Here is a 23,974-nt window from a genome sequence, read left to right on the forward strand (position 1 = left end):
AGGTTTCAGATTTACAAGCCAAATAAATTTTTAGTAGCCAAACTGACTACCAGGCGAAATATTTTACGAGCAAAAAATATATTTAATTATTTACACATTATGATGATTAGAATCATATAATGAGGTTTTAAACATTCACAATGGAGACATGGAAAGATTTAATAATTGATCACAACGTGCTTTTTTGTTCATTTAAGTGAGATTTACTTATTTTGTAGTTTACTGGGTTATGAAGTGGATGTATTTTCTCCTCGCCAAAAGGCGACTTGCATGTAAAATTTGTTCGCCGAAGGGAAAAAATACTCCCATTTGCGAGCTGTGGCTCGCCAAAGAAGAGCCCTGCTGACAGACAGACAGACAGACAGACAGACACACACACACACACACACACACACACACACACACACACACACACTAATTTTATCATCCACTTTTTCTTCCAGTCATAATTAAGATAGACATTTTTCTTGTACTACTTTCCTCTCTTCTACCTACCTTCTCCCCTAATTATTTCCTTATCGCTCCATTCTCATGCCATTTTTTCTCTACTTGCCATTTTTTATATTTAGTCTCTTTGCCTCCCATCTCATTTCGTTATCTTAATTTTTTTCTCCAGCCTCCCCTGTATTAGTCTTTATCTCACAGCTCCATTTTTTACACTTCTCTCTTATCAGTCTCTTAGTTATCCTTCCTTTCCCTTATCATATCATTATCTTATTTCATCCTTCAACTCACTCTATCTCGTCCCCTTCTTCCCCTCCTCTCTGACATCCCTCCCACACCTTTCCCACCACATCATTCTTACTTCCCTGGGTTCAGCTATCTGTGTATTATTTATTACCTCATCTTTCCCACCATATAATGCCGGCCTCTGTAATTTCCCTCACATTTACTACCCCAACTAAACCTTCACCCGCCGTCCCCCATAACTCACTATTCTTCCTTGGTTGAACCTCTCTATACCAGCGGGATAGGGTTCAGGGTCCTCTCTTGTTTACTTCACCTCCCCCATCCCCCACACGCTCTCTACTCACCGTTGCCTTCCTCCAGCCGTCACGAGTGCTCCCTATCCATATCCTTCCCTGTCTTTCTTCCCCTTCACCCTTCGCTCCCACCTCACAGTTTCCCCTTCTCCTTTACTGCTCGTTCTTCATCTGTATTTATTTTCTGTTTTCCACCCTCTTTTTTTATTTTCCTTGTGTCAGTTTCTCAGATTTTCCTTTCCCTCCTCCTGGTTCCCTGTCATTTATCTCCTCCATAACCATATTTATCTCTTCTTGTGTGTCCTCTCACCCACACCTCGCCACATCCTCATATGTTGGTATTCCGTCTGACCTCCTTTCCCATATTTCATCTCCTCTCTTCACCACGCCCTTTCTCTCGTGTGTTCTCTCCAGATTTTCTACTCCTCCTCCCATGACGACCATTTCCTGACACGCTTGTTCCTTGATATACCTCTCACTATGCAACACCATAACCTTTTCCCTCATGGATTCCCTCACATCTTCTTCCCCCGTTTACCTCCATTTCTTCCCATATCATCCCTTTCCATTAAATTATCCTTTCTGCCCCTTTTCCCATGATCATCCCTCTCCTTCCCCAGATCCCGTCCCTCATGAGATCCCCGTCACCCCTCTCCCCTACTCCATATTTCACGCACCTACACTTCTATTCTATTTCCCTTCTTATCCCCATCCATGTCTCATCTCTCTCCTTCACCATACCCCTTCCTTCATGTGTTTGTTGGCTCTCATCCCCCCACCCTCCATATACCTTTTTCTATCCCATCCACGTCTCTTAACTCGCACGTTCCTTTTCACCCCCAAGCCCACTCCCAGTATCCCTTCTTTTCCCAATCCCTCCCAATTTACCTTATGTTTTTGTTTCTTCTCACCGCCTCCCCCGTATTTACCGTCTGTCACCTACCACACCCCTTCTTCACCCCTTTCACGCATATTTCACTCGTACTCCCACACCACGACGTTTCTCTCGTACACTACGTTTCTTCTCACCATTCTCTTCCACGTTTCCCTTCTTTCCACTACCACTCTTTCCCAGTATTACTCCTTCTGCCCTATCGCGCCCCTTACTTCATATGTACCCTCTCATCCTTCTGCCCCTTACGTAACCCTTGCTTCCAACCCACACCACATTACTCATAAACCCATCTCATACACCATCACGTCCTCCCCTTATGCATATTTTTTCTCCTTCCTCCACCACACCTCAGCCTCATATTTCTCTCTTCTCACTCCCTACTTCCTCCCCTACCGCGCCCTCTCACTCGTAACTCCCACCTCTCTTCTTCACCACTCCTTCTCCCTCAAGTTCCCTGTTCTTCCACACCACGTCTCCTCCCACATACTTCTTTCCACATGGTTACCCCTTTAACCCACCACACTTCCTCCCACATGCTTCTCATTCCCTCACGTTCCCTCCTCTGCCACCACACCTCTCACATACTTCTCTTCCCCCTAAGTCAACCTCTTGCCCATCACGCCCCCTCTCTCACATGCTTCCCCGTCCAACATTCTTACCTGTCTCGCTCACCATGTACCCACCCTCATATTTATCTCTCCACCCTCTCCCCCTCCCTCTCTTTTTCTCTCTCTCTTTCTCTTGCTGCTGCTGCTCCTCCTCCTCCTACTCCTCCTCCACTCCACTATATCACCTGTCATCCCCAGCAGGAGAGAAAGAGAGCAGGGGGTGTGGTTAAGCCGAGTAAGCCAGTTCCGTGTCCGGCTGGTGATCCATGGCCCCACAGCCTTTACAAAGCCTCTCAAGATTCCCCTGATACCCACACCCTCGCATTATTGACCACTTTAAGCTATCTAATGTGGCCTTGGAAGCTTAAATATTTGTCTCTGAATCTGCGAGCGTAAGAAAAATCAGGTGATATTTGTAAATAAGCAGTCAGTAAATATTCAGTTTCTTTCTTAATAAAACGATGGGCTGTTCTTTCTTGATATATGTCAGTCATGAGAAGATAAACTGAAAACATATAATGCATAAGAGCCACGAGGATATGGATTTCTACTTCCATTTTATATCTTGAATAAACTTGTTAAGGATTCAAGGTCTGTAGTTTGGAGTTATTTGCATATTTTATTCTTATCGCCCTGAATTTCTCCTCATGGGCAGATTAGAGCTAGGTATTGCAGTTGAGTTTTTCATAGCCAAAACTGCCTAAACATTGGTACAAGAAACTGCGCGAATTTAAAAGTTTATCCCTCTTTTTGTTGCAGCATTCAACTAGTGTGTGCTCTCAATTTAGCTTCCAATGGACGTAATCGCTTAGCACACGCAACTTTGTCCCCGCCCACGCGACCTTATCTATGGCAATACTGTACAGACCACTGAGTTCGCTGCCTAAAGTCTTGTGTTGGAAAAGAATTAGCAAAGTAGACCTGAAAATAATTGTGCTTCTCGAACGTATAAACTGAGGCTCACTTACTCAGATATCATGTGATCATTATGTAGGTGGAGGTGAGGGGGCGAAGTTGAAGAGGGGCTGTGTGAGGACAAGAGAACGAGGGGGGGGGAGTGAGTTTTGGGATGCCGTAAGAGGGGAGTTTGCCCTGACTGCAGTTGTCCTTCTGTCTGTAGTACAAATCAGCAAGTAGTACATTATAATCTTCATAATGGCAGTTACACTCCTAGGCTACTGAACAAAAACTATAATTATGCTGACATGATAACTTTAGGTGTCACTCAAGCTAGACGGAATCATCATGAGCTCAGTACTTTTTTTTTTTTAATTCCTCACAAATCTGTTACTAAGGCGTACGGAGCGAAAGTGGAAGGTTACTATCACAACAAAGAAGCCGAGATGATCGCAAAAACAATACTGTAAATAACTGCTGTACAATGGAATCTGCAATACAGAATGTGTACAATACGTGAATGATAGAATTTTAGAATGATGCAACTGGAAATGTTTCTAACATATGTCGCTGGAGGAGGGCAAAAAGGAGTTTTAAGTTCTCCTGACCGTAAGAAAAAGATATAACTGGTTCCACCAAGGACTACATGTATCATACTATTATTTCATCGTATTTAGAGCTACAATGACAGGATATAGTGAACGAATTTCAAGGTTGGTGTGTTCATTATTCAAACACCTCACACTTTATCATCGCCTGGCCACAAAGGATTTCAGGTAGTCCAATGGCTGAGATTGTCCGGTGTGTGAAGGTGGCTCGCCCATACCATCATTTGTAACCAGGGTGAAGAACAATTACATCTCTTCAATCTATACTCACCCTCCATGGTCAGGCGTGAGAGCCGTATTCACTCCGCTTCGCTGGGTAGCTGGCGGCACCTCATGATTCATACAGCAGCGGTTTCGGTTCGATGACAACGAGGGTGAGAGGCAAAGGTGATTTGTCTCTGCTGTGTCCGAACTGCCTTGCCTGCCAACATATCTCATCCTTCCTCCAGTCTTCTTTCACACGCAGAATTGATAGTTGTGATTTTTTACTCCTTCACTTCGATAACGCATTTATCAAATTTTTGTAAATAAACAGAGGATGACGTACAAGTAAGGAGTGAGATTTATATTTTTAAGCGGAATCATGAAGACTGCATTTAACCCCACCCCCCCGTCTTAAAATCGTTTGTACGCTGCATAAAATTACCTGGAGGTAGCATAAATAAACCACAGAATAATGTCATCAAACTGAAGGGATTAAGAACGCGGACACACTTACCTCAGATCCGTGACTACTAGAGAGAACAGCACAGGGCTCCGCTCAGTGGTTTAGACTGTCAGTGCGTCATCGCTAGCCCGGTGCTTCGCTTCACTTTGTCGTTCATTCGTTTAAAGGAAGTGCGTCCAACTCAGCGCCCTTGGTTTAACATGTGTGTTCTTCAGCTGGCGAAACTAGGTCCATTAAACCGACTCAGGTCCACTTAGGTCATTTAAAGTCCATTTCGGTCGGTGTAAGTCTAGTCAGACAACTTTAGGTTCAGTCATGTCAGATTAGATTCAGAGAGAACTATTTAGGCCCCTTAACCCCATTATTCTAGTGACGTATTTTCTAGTTTACATTAGCTACCCTAAAACTGTTTTATTCAGATTAGTGGAAACCTCGTACAGTGAAGAGTAAAAGGTTATATTTAGCCCGGCCAATGCGGAAAGTAGAGCTGAGTAAAAACGTCTTGAGGCTGCAAAAATTTAATGAAAAATGCATCATAGGAGTTGGGCCATTCACATCCGTTCCTGTCTAATCAGGTCGATTCCGATTAATTCAGGTCATTTAAGTTCCTTTTACATCCAGTCAGGTCAGAACAGGTCAGTTTAGGCTCACTTGGCTACTTTAGGTCCAGGTAGTTAGTTCATGCCCATTCAGGACCCTTCAGATCCATTCAGTTACTCTTTGTCAACAGGGGTGCTACAGGCCAGTTCAGGTCTAGTTACTGTAAGTTCTCTCAGGTCTATGCAGGCTCGTTTATATGCATTCAGGTTAGTCCAGGTCCTAATCAATCTCTGAACACCCATTCCCACCCAAAGAGAAATCTAATCTCTTCAGGTCAGGGTACGTTCATTAAGTCTCATCAAGTCCATTTAGATCAGTCCAGGTCAAATTGTCCTTAGGTCCAGTTACATCAAATGAGGGCTATGCAAGTCACTGCAAGTCCAATTAGGTTTGTTTGTATGTATTCAGAACCACCCATGTCCATTCAAGTCCATTTACTGCTATGAAGGCCACTGCGGGTCCAGCTTGGGGCAAGTGGTTGTTAGAAATAGAGGAGTGAACTGATTATCTAAACGTACTGGAACAGGGAACTTTTTCTTTTTTATTCAGTATGCATATTTCAATGTTCGTGTCCAAGTGGTGGTTGTATGTGAGCACCATCTTTTGGTAAGTGGAAAGGCTGATAATCTTTGGGATCTGGAGTGTTTAGTAAATTCCAGAGTTCAGACTTTGCTATACGAGTAGTACTTCACTCCTGTTCCTTGCAGTTCACTTGAGGCCAAAGCCGTTCATACAAAACTTTCAAAGCCATGTTCAGATAATCTGTCATACCCAGCAACTGGTTTCCTAGATAATGATTTTGTGAGTCTTTCTGAGAGAGGAGGCAGGGAGTGCAGAGATGGTAAACGAGGACTGGACAGGACGAGACTAAGCTGATGGAGGGTGGTGAGACAGGGAAGGAAAAATGAACTGTGTGAATACGGGCGTTGTAGGCGGCACAGTATTGACAAAGGGAAAATTTAAGCCACAGAATTCTGCTAAAAATTTGTTGCTAGTGGGAAAAGATGGATCAGTAGAATGGAATGGATGGGACAAACTAGTATGGTGGTGGGTGGTGGGGTAGGGCAGCGGCAGTATACCCTTTGAAATAGGCGATTCAATTTGCTAATCACAGACGCTGGGAAGATTTATATACATGAATTAGCTTAAACAGAATAGCAACAGCAGAGTAACCACGCGTCGCTCTCGTATCCCTTGATCTTTCAGAATATGTTCCTCGAGTTTATGTATTGCCATAGTGAATTACAATAAAACAGTGTCCTAAATTCTAATACCCACGCTCTCGAACCGAAAGCGGCATAATATTTTACCGAACTTGTGTGTGTGTGTGTGTGTGTGTGTGTGTGTGTGTGTGTGTGTGTGTGTGTGTGTGTGTGTGTGTGTGTGTGTGTGTGTGTGTGTGTGTGTGTGTGTGTGTGTGTGTGTGTGTGTGTGTGTGTGTGTGTGTGTGTACAAAATAACTCAGTTTTTATAAGATCTGGACGAAACTGGGCGGAAAAGTTTGAGTCTTCCTAAGGGGCGACCTATTAGTATTTTTACAACGAAGGTCAATTATCAAGGTAATATGTCAGTGTTAACTTAAAGAGGTTTCATGCGATTTAAACCAAACCTTAGGGAAGGGTTGTGGGTAATACGAGGATGAAGTGATTCGACTCTTAAATCAATCAGTCAAGGGTCAACGTCATAGTGCAGTGTCGAAAGTTAGAATCTTTAACTGAAAAAGTTTTGATCTGATTTAGACCAAACTTGGTGGAAGGATGACGGTCAGGTACGAGTGAGGAGATTTGATTTTGTGAATAATAAGTGAAAGGCCAAGGTTATAGGGCAAGGTCAACTCAAACAGTATAATGTAATTTTGACCAAACTAGGCAAAAGGGTTGATGATCACGCAAGAATTAAGTAATTCTGTTCTGAGAACAGTCCTCTAAACTTCAGGGTCACAGGACCAAATCAGATATTTGATCCTTAAACCAACTGTAAGACGTGGGTGGTGTGCTCTCTGTGTATTCCCTATTGTCATATTTAGGATGGCACTGTAATTGCCTAACAAGTAAGAACATCGCACGTCACCTGAATGTACTCCAATTTTTTTTTCATCAGTTGCCAGTGATCAATGATATCATTAACACATCATGCAAGCCGGAGTATTAATTTCAGTATGTTTTTGTAACTACCCGTGGACATTGAAAAAAAGAAAGTACGGTAACTGCAATTTCAGTCAGAGATATGGCTTCCATTTCCATCCAGAGGGTCCCACTCATCTGTCTCTAGGAGCATTACCTTCTGGACTCAGAGACTCGCTTGCTTTTTGACTATGAGTACAGCACATTACGACAGAGATGATGATGCATTTGTATTACCTTTACCACAGTGTAGCTAGTTAATTTCAAGATGCGAAAATCGCTCCGGTCTATAAAAAAAAAAAAAAAAAAAAAAAAAAAAGCCTCACTCATTCAAGGAGTGACCGTTTAGATTTCGGGAGTGTTCGCCTTGACTGATAAAGGTAATTCCTGTGACCATCTAAACCAAGGGTGTGGTCACCTCGATGTCTGCGTTTCGCGGTGTTGAAAAATGGATAAGTGAGGCCTAACACGCCCATGGGTAACTAATGGGAGGCGAGTGTGTCCATAATGTCACTGGTTGCCTCACTCCACTTGCCGAGGCTGTGGTGCTGCAATGGCTGTTGGTTGTTGATATTGTTTGATGTTGTGCTGGTGGTTAGGTGTAGTTAGCTGCTGTGTTGGTGGTTAGGAGTTGTTCGGCACAGTGCTCGTGGTCAGATGTTGCAGGTGTTGTAGATAGGTGTTATGTTGGTGGTTAGATTATGTTTTTTTTTTTTTTTTTTTTTTTTTTTTTAATGTGACCGACTCTGGGCATAGGCTTAACAGCCTGATTTCAAGGCCCAGTAGTCCTCCTACGTACCGCACACCTCTACATGTCACCACTTCGGCGCTAACACCCATCGTCCATACTGAATACATGCTAGGGCTGTCTCATATAGGACTGATGTATTGGTATTAGCGGGGGTATTTTTACGACATGTCGGCGGGTCTTCTGGTAGATCAGTAAAGTCTGATTTTTCTGAAATTCAAATCATGTGCTGGTTGTTAGGCTCTGTCTTGACAGGTGTTATTGTTGAGTGTTGCTGCTGATTAGGTGACGTAGTGTTCTCAATTCCTCATCGTAAAGTGAAATGATGGGACGACTATCTTTATCTCCTTCTTCGCCTACTTACGGCAATGTTGAAATATCCAGAGTACAAAACTATTTTAAAGCTTCTCATAATTTCGTTACTTTTACCATAGTTAATTCATCAGTGATACACCAGCGACCACATGGCCACTCATACCATACATTTTTAGGAGGATAGGTTGATGTGGATATCTTCGTGACACATATGCCTTATGATAGGACTGATATGGAGTACTGCTGGTGTGGTTGATGTTGTACCAGCTAGCTTATATATATATATATATATATATATATATATATATATATATATATATATATATATATATATATATATATATATATTACAAAGTGCTTTGTTATGGATATTAAGAATGATGTTGTTACTGAGGTAGCTATAGATGGTAAGTCATCACCATAACTTTTATTTTACTTCCTTTTCATTTTTTTTTTTTAAGCATACTCTTGACTTTTTTAAGTTGAAAACTTTCCTTTATAATAGAAATATATTGCTTGTTGAAAAGGTCTGTTTTATTTACCCTTTCTTAACTGCTTTACTACGTGACGCCTCTGCAAGTTAATAATAATGACTGCGTTAAAAAATGAATAAAAGAATATGGACGTCATTGTGGTGAAGGGGTTACATATAGCAGTAACAATAACTGGTGTATCGTACTATATTACGGTATATGCCATTATCTCTTGCCATATTTCGGAGTGCAGAATATTATCTCTTTCGGCAGGTAGCACAGACAATTATTCTTATCTATTTACGTTTTTATTTTCTTATTTATCTATTTTTTTTATTTTTTGTTATTTATCTGGGATGCCGGAAATGACACCATCTCAAAATATCCTCAGCTACAGCTTTAATAACTCTTTCCGTCCCTTAGGCATTCAACCACTTCCTGTACATCTACACATCGAATTACACTTTACCATTATGTCTGCCTTCCGAATTTAATTTCGCTTTTCTCACACTCTGTTCTCAAATGTGACTTTTTTTTTTACCATATTTTATTTTACTCACATATCATTTTAATGTGTGAATTCTTTAATGTTTTGATTTATGCTTGGGTGTAATTCGCGTCTTGTTTCCGTTCTTGGTTATTGTGTTCATTAATCTCAAAGTATCAGCAAGACAGTGTTGATATTTCCTTTTTTCTCTCCTTCACAGCAACACACTTTGCTTCATTAAGTCTTTGGTGGTGATTGAAAAGGAGAACAAGAGCTTTATCCAGTACATACTCCTTTTTTAAATCTTAATCTTGCTATCATCATGAAGTTTAATCCAGCTTAGGAAGGACCATCCATAACGAAAAACTAAGAAACGTTTCCATTAAATTCTTCAGTACAGTAATGTCTGTTTTTATACCAATTTTACTACAGTCAGACCATTACAATTATCTTAGTGTAGGACATATCGTGGTGAGAGAAGTAAGAAAAGAGCTCAGGAACCAAATACTCGTATATATTACACCTTCTTTATCAGGCAAGCAGTACATCCGTAGATTGAGAACTCACCCCCCCTCTTCCTTTTTACATGCTCATTAGGTTTTCACTCACAGGAACCTGAAGCACTCGAGAGGGTAATGTGGTATGAAGATATCAGATCTCAGCTGTTAGTCTCGGTTTTAATTTAATTTATGAACCTGAATGTTTGTATCAAGAAGACTTAGAGTCTGTGTATTGCTTTTATTTTTATAATGATAAGTTGTGCGGAAATAGTTTTATTATATATATACAATATCTATCTATCTAATCTATCTATCTATATATATATATAATTTCACCCACATGTCACAAAGTCATGGTCACTCCATTACTTCCAAGAGCTGTATATCGTACTGTGGTGAGTTTCCTGTATATTTTGTCCTCCTGCGTGTTGTTTCCTGTGTTGCAACGTCTGATTGTATCATGTTATCTGGTTATCGTCCATTGCGTCAGCAGTTTGTGTCTCGTGTTTTGCATCATGTCTTTTTGTGTGTTGTTAAAATTGTGAGTTGTATCATCCAGTGCCATATTGTGTGTTTTGTCATTTTATGTGTTGTGTGGTGTATCGAGCGATCTAAACCCCCTTAGCTGTCACCTAGTCGTGGTTTCTTTGTACTCACGCAACTTAATTTCAGATCATGATATGCTTATTTGATTTCCTTTACCGCTGGGCAATCCTTGTGAGGGTGGTAGGAGGTGGACAACGGGCTAAAGGAATGAATAAATAAGAACGATAAAGGGAGCGATAATATAAAGCATAAACTGATGTAGCCTGAATGTAAAGCAGGAGAATGCTCAAGGAACTGTATGGAGGTTAAGATGATAACTGGGACGAAGGAAGGCAGTGATGATTAGGGAGATGACGTGTGATATTTATACTTACACTCTCAGAGGCTCCGACGAATCACTCTCACCTGAGTAAAGTCGTAGGGTGTCAGCTCCAATATAACACTAGAGTTGTCCCGATCATGGCAGTTATTGGTATTAGTGTTAACACAGGCTTCGCTCACTCTCAGCTGAATAAAATTATCTGTCGTTAACTGGAATTGAATACTAAAGTTGTTCCGACCATGAGAGGGTCAAGGAAATAGGAATATAACGAACGGAAGAGCCTAGTCAACAAAGGAGGGGAAGGAAAAAGGGAGAGGAATTACTGAAGTGTGGGTCTAGGAAGGAAAGGAAGTGGTGCGTATGGGTGAGGGTTGCGGACCTTGAGGCTCAGGGTATAAACTGGGGTGGTGGTGCTGGTCCTTCGTCAGACAGCTCCCTTCACCGGGTGGGTCTTGTGGCTCTCTCTCCTTCCCTCAGGATGACCAGTTTCGTGAGTATACTCAGATTTACCTAAAGGCAATGAGTAGGAGAGTTCATTATGTGTTCTCATGGTCTAGATAATTCTAAGCAATTTCTTTATATATATATATATATATATATATATATATATATATATATATATATATATATATATATATATATATATATTACCAAAGCAAGTTAGATTTTCTTACTCTAGTATCGTTTATACATAATAATGACTGAATTAGACGTTATGTTTACGCAGCTTTAACTAGCAGAAAAATGTCATGGACATAAATCACTTAACACAATATACTGTAAAGAGTTCATATGACTCATTTCTACTGCTATGTCAGACTGCCTGTACTCATAGTCGGTGGTAAAATTTAGTATAAGATGATAATGAGAGTGATGTGTCCGCAGCGAGGCGTGTGTGTCGTGCTGGTGTTGGTTGTTGGTGTGTGTCATGGCGCCGACCCGCACCTATCTCACAAGACTCCGGGAGTCACCATCGCCCACCACGGGATCACCGGCCTACACAAAGCATCCTACCATACCCCTGCAGTCCACACCTCCGCCATCCATACCCCTGCTGTCCACATTCCTGCAGTCCACACCTCCACCATCCATACCCCTGCTGTCCACATTCCTTCAGTCCACTCCTCCACCATCCATACGGGTACCCCTGCTGTCCACATTCCTGCAGTCCACTCCTCCACCATCCATACCCCTGCTGTTCACATTCCTGCAGTCCACACCTCCACCCTTCACACCCCTGCAGTCCACTCACACACCGGTCATGCCACCTCTCTTCACCTGCCTACTGTCCATACTGCCCCTTTGGCCCACGTGTCAGGCTATCATTCCCCTCTTAATAACGTGCTGGGCTACCAGGTCCCACTGAAGTATGGCAAGGGGTACCACACACCCATATCCCACGTGCAGGGCTACGATGTGAAGGGGCATAAGGCTCCTGTGACTCACATGAAGAACTACAAGACCTCCTACGGCACCCCTTACGTCCCCATCACCTCTCAGTACCACCACCAGGACGAGTCGGGAGCATACTCCTTCGGGTATGATGCTGGTACTTCGTCTCGTAGTGAGACTCGTGATGCGTACGGCAACGTGCATGGCAGCTTCAGCTACGTGGACGACTACGGGAATCTACAGACGCAGCATTATACGGCTGGACACGACGGTTTTCGTGTGAAGGGAACCAACCTGCCAGTGCACGTCAAAGAACACCGCCACAAGCGCTCCTACGGAAAGTTCCCAGCCTCCACCGGTCCCCTCACCATCCCTGCGTATGTTACTCCGTTAAGTTATTCTGGCCACCACGGCTACAGTGTCCCGAGGGGTTTCTCCTACAGCTTCCACACGACCCCAGTCGTTTCCTCGCACAGGACTTACAGTCTCCCACACACGCCAGTATACACCTACCTCACCCATCACTGACACCCGGCCAACCCTCTGGAATGGTAAAGCATCGCAATGGTCAGTGCTGACCATTAAGGATTTTATTGTGTTATGAGTAACCTATGTAAAACTACCGGTAGAATTATAAAGCAAACTTTTCATTGCGTTAATTTTATTAGCCTAATGTGAATAGGAGTACACCTGCTATAATATCGTTAATGACTGATTTTCCTTTCGGATGCTGGTTTTCCTCCTATTACACTCGAGACCACCAAAGAGTTAATTCCTGTTCGTCTTTGACACGACTAAAGTGACAACTGGAGTATTGCCAATACTAAAGGTTAGTTAATGAATGAAAAAATTTTATGTACATATACTCACATATATCTATATTTATCTATCTATAAAGTTTTTATATATATATATTTTATATATATATATATATATATATATATATATATATATATATATATAGTTTTACGAATGTATACATATTCGTTTTACGAATGTTTAAGAACAAAACATACCTTACCTTCCAGCGACGATATGCAAATTTGAAAACAACATTGATATAGAAAATCAGAGACTCCATTCTCTAAGAGAGAAACGAGATGTATACAGTAATCTATAAAAAATCATTTACAGAAAATTACTACAAAATTACTAGAGGAAATCTATCGTTCAGTGCGGGGCATTTTTTACATGCTAAAAGGAACATGCGAAAGTATTTTTGGAAATGAGAAATGGTACAGTGTAGAATGGGGCAAGAAATAAAAGTGGCAGATACTTTCACAGCCTTGACACCCAGGGGGGTCCGTAAATAGCGCTACAGTGGAAACTCACCTGGCGGTATCTCATCTGATGGTGTGGGCGTGGGTGCGACCTTGGGAGTAGAAAATAAGTAAATGAAGGAGGGTAGACACTGAGAACGCCGACTGACCCGTTCCCACAACACAAATCACCCGACAAAGGGGAAGAGAAGCTGTGTACATGAACCACCCTACATAAAGGAGCGCCAGTCCTATCATTATCGAATAGGTGTGAGACACTGGCATGGCGTGAATATGGCAACTGAAGAGAGAGAGAACAGTGTGAGTACAACAGGTGAAGAATACCAGTAAGTGCGGATTTGTAAGATGCATCGACTGAATATTATAAGAAAAAGAGTTATGGGATAATATGGGATAAGGAATAACAAAAGGTAAAAAAGTGTGTGCTGAGATGGTATAGCCCCTCATATACTGGGTAATGAAATAAGTGTGTTAAATTAAGACTGAGGGTGCTAGGAGGTATGTAAGAACAAGAAGAATATGGCCTGATATGATGCGTGAAACAGTGAGGTTTGGTCGAGGATGATGCTAAAGAACTGACGAGGGAAAGAACTGGAAGAGGTAAACGTGTTTGGGAGTGCACATGGCAAGGTGCAGTAGACGGGAGGGCTCCATCCTACATATACTGCGAGAGTGATGTTATGCAGACTGATCGCGCTTGTAAATGGTATCGTCCGTTTTTTTGATGGAGCTGAGAAATCTGGAAAGCTTACTGACAGATGGCTGGATATTAGGACCATTTCACTGTCCAGTTCGTTACTAGCTCTTCTAGCTTCTGTTGTCTTTCACCTTTTATTTGTATATCATTTGCAATACTAATAACTGGAAAATTGGGTTACGTTGATGGTGGTGATGGTGATAATGGAAACTAACGTCATCGTTACCAGGCACTTCTAGGAACTATCACTGCTTTGTTTCTACAAGGCTGATTTCCTTTTATCCATGGTAAGGCTTTGCGTCCCAGCTGCATTATCGGACAAGCACACTGTCTTCAACATTGTCCTCTACCTAACCCTCTCTTGCACTGTGCAAATGAGGTGGACAAGTCTTTTACCATGGTTTGTTTCGGGACAAACACCGGAGAAGGAAGGTTCGCTTACAGTCCGCTCCCCCCCCCCCACACACACACAACTTTCCATGTCACACAAGCTACACGACAGCTTGCAAAGCCCGTGTTCGCTGGTGTTGGTGGTTGGAGTTATCACATCCCTTCACCAGTCAATATACAATCAACCATGCTAAATACAACTTGGGCATATATTTACAGTTCTGCACAGACGGGTCATGTAAATAACTGCTGTAAAATATTGTTCGAGTGAGCTTAGTCGCCACAAGGCCAGGCCACCCCAGAGGTCACATCCGCTCCCCTTCCTGTTCTCACGACAACAAAAAGAATAATGACAATAATAACAGTTATAATAATAACAAAATCTCACAATAACCATTTAGCAATAAGATTAATTAGGAAAGCAAGAATTATCAAGCAACTATTGTGAAACTTTCTAAGATTATAGATAGATAGATAGACAGATAGACAGTCAGATAGACAGATATAGATATATACCGTATATATACACTAATGACTACTAGATGAAAATGAACACACACAGACACAGACACACACACACACACACACACACACACACACAATCTAGATCCATTTTAGAGTATACTAAAGGTAATACAGACTATCACATATTATGTAGCGGTGTATCCTAAGGTATAAGGTTTAAGAAATCATACGATTCTCTAGCTGCAGGTGAGCCAAGATTCTCCCACGGCTTAATTTATTTGATTATATGGTGGTATTTTTGGTCAGTGTACTCTTGCCGTGAACCATTACGTACCGGTACTCCCAGGGGAGAGAGAGAGAGAGAGAGAGAGAGAGAGGATCTTTCTTCCTTCTCTTTGGCCCCTCTAATTCCTCCCTCTTCCTTTCTGCTCCTTCACTCCTCCTTCCTCCCTTCTGGTTGCCCTTTTTTCTATCTGCTTTCTGTCCCTACTCTCCCTCCTTGTGCTCCCTTCCTCCCTCTTTTCTCTGCCCTTCCCCCCTCCTCTCTGCTCCCCTCCACTCTTCTGTCTGTCCTCTTCCTCTTTCCTTTCATCCCTCTTCCCTCCTCATTTCTGCCCCTTTCTTCTCTTTTGTATGTCCCCATTCTCCACCCGTTTTGCTCCTTTCCTCCTGGCTGTCCCATTCCTTCCTATTCTCCCTACCTCTATGTCCCCTTCTCCCTGTCTGCACACTCACCACCTCCCTCCTCTCTGCCTCTTTCCTTCCTCCTTTCCGCCTTCCTCACTCCCTCCCTCATTCCTGTCCCGCTCTATCCTTCCTTCCTTTCTCCTTACTCCCTCCGTATCTCTGTCTCCATGTCTTTCTCCTTTCTGTCTCCACCCCTCTCTCTTGTCTGTGCCCTCTCTCATTTCTGGCTGCTTCCTCCCTCTCCCCTGCCCTCACCGACCCTGCTGTCTGCTGTCTATCTACTCCCTTCTGTTCACTCACTTGCCCTTCTCCCTCTTTCCTTCCTATTTTACCTCCTCCCCTTCCCTCCCTGTCTCTTCACTTTCACTGTTGTCTTTCCCCTTTCCTTTTGCCTCATCGCTGTCCAGTTTGCCATCTTTAGCTTCCCCTCATTTGCTTTTCCTCCCTTTTACCTGTTTCCTCAACAGATTTTTTGTACGGTACTGCGAGAAAACTGCTGTTATAAAGGATTCATAATGTTTTCTCTAAGACTGCATGTTTTAGTATGCATAGTGTGAGAACACGATGAAACTTACTGGGTGTATAAATAAATAAATGTGTATCTATCTATCTATCTATCTATACGGTATATATATATATATATATATATATATATATATATATATATATATATATATGTAAATACATCTGTATCTATCTATCTATCTATCTACGGTATATATATAGATAGATAGATAGATAGATAAACAGAAAGATAGACAGGCAGCTAGATAGATAGATATATGTGGGTAATCTGGTTATTTTGACTAGATTTGAATAAAGAAAACAGGATTTTCTCCAGCTTCAGTGTAAATTATAATATAGTTCTATTACAATGATGATATTAAGTCCAAATCTTTTTACCTATATATTCACCAACTAATGTATTCATTTAATTCACATGATAAATATATTTGATAAAGAAAAACTTCAAATCCGCTAGAGTGAACAAGAGTACAGTGGTCTACCGGGTTACAGTGTGTGCTATTGACCTAAATGGTAAAGCATCTCAGCCCGCTGAAGGATTACTGGTTGACGTCAGGAAAGGCATCTGATCGCAAAGGACTACACACATCAGCAAATGTTCTTTTTTTAGGGGCAGAACATTACTTCTTCTACGAACGACGTAAAACTGCATCAAATTTTTTTTTTTTCTACCGGAAGAAACAAAATAAAACAAGCACAATTAGCTTATATCATTGTAACCTCACTTCAAAGAAAAACACATGTGTATGGTTTTATTCGGTGGGAATGAGAACTTTAAGTATGAATGATAAAATCTGAGTGGATACTGCCACCGTATTCCCTGCGTGTCGTAAAAGGCGACTAAAAGGGGCAGGGTGAGGGGACTAGGGACCCCCTCCACTGTTTTTTAGTTCCTAAAAAGAGACAGGCCAGAGAAAGCGATGGGGGATCGAGTTATCCCCGTACCCTGAAGATTGGGTCTATGAATGTGTGTGGATGTAGTACGACTGAGGCTAAAAGGGAGGAGATTGGGAGAATGTTTGTGAGAAGAAAGTTGGATGTGTTAGCTTTGAGTGAAACGAAGATGAAAGGGAAGGGTAAGTCTATGTTTGGAAGTGTGAATGGAAGATTGTCAGGTGTTGATAGAGGAAGGGCAAGAGAAGGTGTGGCCTTGTTAGTGAGTCCGAAAGTACAGCAGTGTGTGACTGAATGGAAGGAGGTGTCATCGAGACTGATGTGGGTGAAAGCGAAATTTGAACGTGAGTTGTGGGTGTTTGTGAGTGCATATGGGCCTGGTAGTGAAAGGGATGAAGAAGAGAGGAAGTCTTTCTGGAATGATGTTGATGAGCGTCTGCAGAGTTTTGGAGCGAATGTGAATGTCGTAATGATGGGAGAACTGAATGCTAGAGTGGGAAATGTAGCAGTTGAAGGTGTAGTTGGTAAGCATGGTGTGCCTGGAAGAAATGAAAATGGGGAGCGAATGATAGCGATGTGTGTTGAGCGAGAGATGGTGATTGGAAATACGCTGTTTGAGAAGAAAGATATTTATAAGTATACATGGGTGAGACAGGAGGGTGGAAGGGTTGTTGATAGAGCTTTGATGGACTATGTGGTTGTGTCTAGGAATGTAATAGGAAGACTGTTGGATGTGAGAGTTCTGAGAGGGGAGGGTGGAGGTATGTCTGACCACTACCTGGTGGAGGGAAAGTAAAGAGTAGGTAAGAGATGGGTGAGAGCTAGGAGGGTTAGGTGTGGCAGGGAGGTACTCTACTGATACCTAATACTTCATGGTTTCACATTCCCATTTCTGGCTCCCATTCACCCCATTTTATTTTCTAGAGAGATACAGGATGAGGGTGATGATCATGATGATGATAATGATGGCGATGACAGGGGTGGTGGTGGCAGCGGTGGAGAGGAGGAGGGGGAGGAGGGAACTTAAGGCACCATCTCGACACAGCCTGGGTTAGGGAGAAGTGGACTGCAGCTCGGCTATTGCCAGGTGAAATCAGTGCCTGTGGAAAGGTGACTTGCTATGCTGAGGTCTTAGTGTTCCTCGGCCCCTGGAGAGTTGGCGTGGGAGTCAGGGAAGAATGGATCAGAACTGTCGTGGAATTATCAGTTAGGCTATGTGTTTTATGGCAAAGTATGTGGAAGAGAGAGAAGGAAAGGCAGATACCAGATGTCTGATGAGTGATTGACAAGGTGACTGACTCCAGAGGGGTACAGGATCATGTTGCTGTTGTAGTTGCTCAGTACCCGTCCATCTGATCGAACAGACTCGTCGACCGCAGGTAAGCAACTGCCCTTATGGGACTGTCCCACAGGTTTCCTACAATATTGATGTTATTTCTGCGTCTTAATGTGGCGTTTGCTGTGGTGAGCTCTATTATATGTGTTATGTTGAGTGGGCCAACTCTACAAGCTGGGCACGTGTCATCTGTGATTCCACCCACCCAGAATCTAGACTGGTAGCTAAGCAGGGCCGGGTGATGTCCTGCTCTAAGTCTCGTTAAGTGAACTCGATCATCCCTATTTTAAGAACACTTCCGATGGGTGGATGTCACGTAGGGGCTTGTAATATTGTATTCGGATCGAGGTGTTCTATCGCTCTACGGGTGAAGTGAGTAGGTAGGTGCTTCTTCAGTGGTTGCGTTGGAATGTCTGAGGGCGGGGTATTGTTGTAATGGGTTTGATAATGTTTTTGTTGTGATAGTTTTATGTGCCTGAATGTGTTATGTGTCTCTGTCATGTAATGACAGGGATATTGTGTATCGGCACAAGCGGCTACATAGAATTATGTGTCTCCCATATCAAGATAGTCTCTAACAGGGAGGTCTTCAGTTTCGGAATGTGAGTGAGCTGCGGGAGTGGTTTTTGTGCAGCCATTGGTAATGCGCAGGACATTGTTCTGTATGATTTGTAAAGTATTGTAGTGGGTATTAGACAGGATGGAAGCCCATGTCGGGGAGGCATAGGACATCACTGACTTTATGTATATTTGTAAAGTGACGAGAGTGTTTCTTTTTGTTTCCCAAAATCTGGACTCGTAGTTGTCCTGAGTGCACTGAGTCTGGAGGTATACCGCCTCTTGATGTCTTGTACATGGTCCTTGAAGGTAAGTCCTGTGTCATACGTCACCCCAAGGATCTTAGTGGAGGGTGTATGTCGCACACGTACATTGTTAAGTGTGATATGAGGGGAGTACCTGTGTTCATGTTTAATGCTGGCGATGAGTGTGGTGGTGGATATGGCTGGGGCAATCGCCAACCTGTTGTCCTTTACCCAAGCCTGCCCAGTGCAATTATACTGTACCATTATCTTTAAAAATATATACTTGTTCCTAACAATCTATTAGTCACAAATTCATCCTTCACTTCTCTGAAACCATGCCATTGCGTAAGCCGTGGGAACTCTTCGCTCAATACTATTTTAGTAACCTTGTCAGAGAGGGACACTTACAGTTCTCTCCTCTGTCTGGCAAAGTGAGGGCTGCAGACCTTAACCTTGTTATTGACTGTATTTTATCACTGATTTTTTAAACTCTGTTTATAAAGCAGGACTGCCACTGAAGCTTTCCAGTTTTATTAAGTGTGCAATTACAGCATATTTCCATTATTTTAGGAATAAGCGCCAGCCACACTCTCTCTACGACATTTCCGTTAACGGTGACAGCAGCATGGCGTTCCACCGTCATTGAGCCAAGGAAACATAGCCGCCCAAACAATACTTCACCCTGAACCCTGAGGAGCGTGGCAGAGTGGAACCAGTCAGCCATAAGACAGGGACGACGTGGAACAATGTCAAGTGAAAACGTGTAGCTCACGGTGATCATTATCTTGGGTGAGTCTGCGTCCACTATTTCTGCCACCACCGCTGCCTCTGCTGCAGCGGCCTTGGCTGAGTGACACTGCCTCAGCTGGACGATTTGCTGTGCTGGGAGTGTAGCGGAAATGGGCTCATAATGGTGATGGTGGTGGTGGGTGGGACTGGAGGTGCTCTTACTGTGTTTTCCTTGTTGCACCTTCCATCCATCATCTTATCTGCCTGATTCTTCTGCGCGTGAGAATATTCATAGATGATTCTGACTGATTCGCCTTTCGCCTGGGGATATATACTCAAACAATAGCAGCTGTAAACCTCAGGGTTACTACCCTGTTAACATTTGAAAACGTTCCCCAACGGCATATATTCTGCAGCTAGGCGCAAATTCGTTAAGGCCACATTAAGTTATGTTGTGAAGACAGGAAAATTACTTTGAACACAGAACTACATTAGAGCGAATTTACAAAGAAATATTATTCGAAACAAAGTCTTATCAAGTACTGATAATTAACTCTTGACGTGCCGGGGCTTTCCTCTCACTAAAGAAAATCTGACTGACGGTAGTCAGACAGACGTACTCGAGCGCGTCCATTGTCTGGGGTGATTTTTATTTATTCTTTACTTGCCTGCGATGTCCCCTCTGCTGGTTAATACTCTTTGTTGAGAGACAGCGTTGAATATGTATGTCTGGGAAATGTTAACCCCTTCATTACGTGGATTGGATTTTAAGCTAAATAAAATAATCTGGCAACAGAAAGGACGGAATATGAAATACGTCGTCATGATAAAGGAGCTAATGGAGGTTCTCCAACTCCGCACCACAAGGGGTCTCCCCAGAACTAAACATAATTGTCTGGAGGTACCGTAGTAAGAACATAATAACAACAATATCATCCTAATGAAGTAACTTAAGTCTGCGTACGTGTTATTAACTAGGTTTTCGACCTGTGCGAGGATTGAGTTTCATGTACTTTATAAAGGTACTGCAGAGAACATTCTTGAATAGGTATATCAGATTTCTTTTTTTCCGCAGGGAGGTGCACAAAAACCACCACTCAATCATACTCTGTCTCTGTCTCCGTCTCTGTCTCTCTCTCTCTCTCTCTCTCTCTCTCTCTCTCTCTCTCCTTATACTTTTACTACACTGCTGTCCACATCGAATTTTGGTGTTCCCTACAACCTCAGGGCCACATTAGCTTCCTCGTCATTCCCGCTACATCATCCTCATTTCATAGCCAGTCTTTATCTATGAGCACCCACCATATTCAGCTTTACCACTACTCCTCTATGGATCGCACAGTTTCTCCTTATTAAATCCATCTCCACTGCCACCACACTCACCACAGTCACCCATACATAGCCATTCGACCCGCCCTGTTTCCTCCTCATGAATCAGCCGCCACCTCATTGCTCAGGTAGGTGCAGATATACTCACTTGCCTTACCGTCACAGCAGCCGACGTCCTTCCCATCCTCCACCACATCCATACCAAAAATCTTTCCCCACACGCGCGCCCACATGTAAGGGCTTTCTCTCTACACCCACATCAATACCTAATTTCAGCCCACACCCACACGTAAACTCTGTCCCCACACCCAAAATCAAACCTTGTTCCCTCACCCACATCCAGACTCTCTCCTTACACCTACCTAGTCTTCACACAACCACGCCTACTGTAAATTCCTTCCCAGCATTCACACCCACCTGAACACTCATCTTTCCCACGCTCATATCCGCATCTAATAAATTTCCCTACACCCACAGCTAAACAGTATTCCCACACCCACACCCACATCTACATTACCCCACAACACACCCACACCTAAATTATCCCCTCCACACCCACAGTAAACCCACGCCCACACGTTGCCAACCCGACACGCCCGCGACCACGCCTCCGTCTTCCGCCTCAGTGGTTCCCAAGTCTTGCATAAATTTTGTGGTTTTATAACGAGTACATCTTGTGTGTGTGTGTGTGTGTGTGTGTGTGTGTGTGTGTGTGTGTGTGTGTGTGTGTGTGTGTGTGTGTGTGTGTGTGTGTGTGTGTGTGTGTGTGTTTCCTCAAGTGACATCCTGAGTACGAAGGACAAAGCTGGATGGAGGGATGGAGAGAGTTGGAGGTGGTAGAATAAGAGAGAGAGAGAGAGAGAGAGAGAGAGAGAGAGAGAGAGAGAGAGAGAGAGAGAGAGGGGGGGGGGGGAGGGGCGCTGAAGAATGTGAGGGGAAGGAAAAAGTGGCAGAGTGAGATGATGAATGAAGATGAGAGTAAGAGTGAAGGAAAGCAGAAGTTGAGAGGAAAGAGAGAGCTGGGTAAGAACAGAGTAGGGTGGAAGAGTGTGACAACGAGACGGTGGCTGAAGAAGAGAGTAAGAGTGAGAGAAAGTGGGAGAGATGAAAGAAAGGGACAGGAACAAATGAACAGGGAGGGAATAATGGTGGGAAAAACAGCGTTCGTATTACTAAAACATAAAGGATGAAGGTGTATGGAAGCCGGAAATACTGATGATTACTTAAGGAAAAGATGTGAGCAATAGACAAGGCCAGAATGCATGACAAGTTTAGGAGAGCTGATGTGGATGAAAATAATATACATACTTCAGTCTCAACAAAGGCTTCACTAATGACTCATATAATGGAGATTCGCTAGCTCTTCCGCCATCTAAATGTTAATGACACTACCGTAAAAGTGAGGAAGGAAATTAAGGGTAAATGACGGGATTTGGAAGGTAGAAATAAGAGGAAAGGAAAGGGAAGGAAAGAAAGGGAAAGAAAAGGAAAGTGATACTACGACATACACAAGAGCAGTAACGCAAGGTGGAAGAAGTTTATCCTTTTCTTTTGCATTTTCAGTCCTGTGCGCAGAGTAAGTAAGGATGATATCAGAATCCCCCTACACGCTCCCCCTATATCGCACAGTGACTCGGCTCGTCTGTCACGTGCTTGTCTACCTCGTGATCACCGGATGATTATCAGCCAAAACACAGGTCTCTCGGTGTGACGAGAGAGAGAGAGAGAGAGAGAGAGAGAGAGAGAGAGAGAGAGAGAGAGAGAGATTTTAAATGAAAATATAAAAATATACATTTGATCCTTTTGTTTTGATGACTCATTATATATATATATAATTTTTTTTACCTTCTTCCATATATCTTATATAGTTTTCGAGGTACCTCTTGCAGTGAACGAGTAAAAGTGGGCTGCACCTAATTCCTCCTGTCCGAAAAGTCTCTCAAACTAAGCAGTATCATCTGGAGACCATAAACAAAAGGAAAAAAAAAGTCATTGGTCTGAAGTGGTTCAACTAGATTATGAATTTGTTGGTTGTTTGAAGTGCGTACGCTGAGAGGATTAACCCGTTCACAACAAGACATCCTTCCTACGATGAATGGTCTCTTCTGATAACAGTAAGAATTATAATAAGAAGGGCGTTATTTTTATCTGGAGTTTTAATATAGGCTGTTGGTGACCCGCTCACTACTGAAGGCCCTTCCCAAGGTTAATGCAATCATCGGGTGACAAGAATAATGAAATACAGAAGCCGCCTCCTTCCTTAAAATTTTGAGACAAAGTTCTAAAATATCGGAAGTAAAACAGTAGATTACCGCTTTTTAACCCTTTCTGTATTCAGCTTGCGAGTGACTTTTCGCACTGAAGAGGATAGATTTAGCCTTCCCTTACGCCCTCACTATAAAAGGTCTGCCCAAAGCCGAATAAAATCATCTGGAGGCAGCATGAGCAGTAGAAGTACTTGCAGCCCAAGGTTCATCTGAAACGTGAACCCAGTGGACTACAGGCTAAAGTTGTCCTCCCCCCCTACAGTCCACCACCCTCATATCCGGGGACAAGGAAGGGAGGTGGAGGACATTTGTATAACCGTGCAATGGAGCCACATGGTTATATTGGCGTCACCACATGAAGGCGTCCCTAGAGAGAGCAAATCAACATAACATATCACCAGACTGAAG

Source organism: Coenobita brevimanus, chromosome 94, assembly GCF_032717465.1.
Source record: "Coenobita brevimanus isolate Jiangsu-jjx chromosome 94, ASM3271746v2, whole genome shotgun sequence".
Classification (NCBI taxonomy): Eukaryota; Metazoa; Arthropoda; class Malacostraca; order Decapoda; family Coenobitidae; genus Coenobita; species Coenobita brevimanus.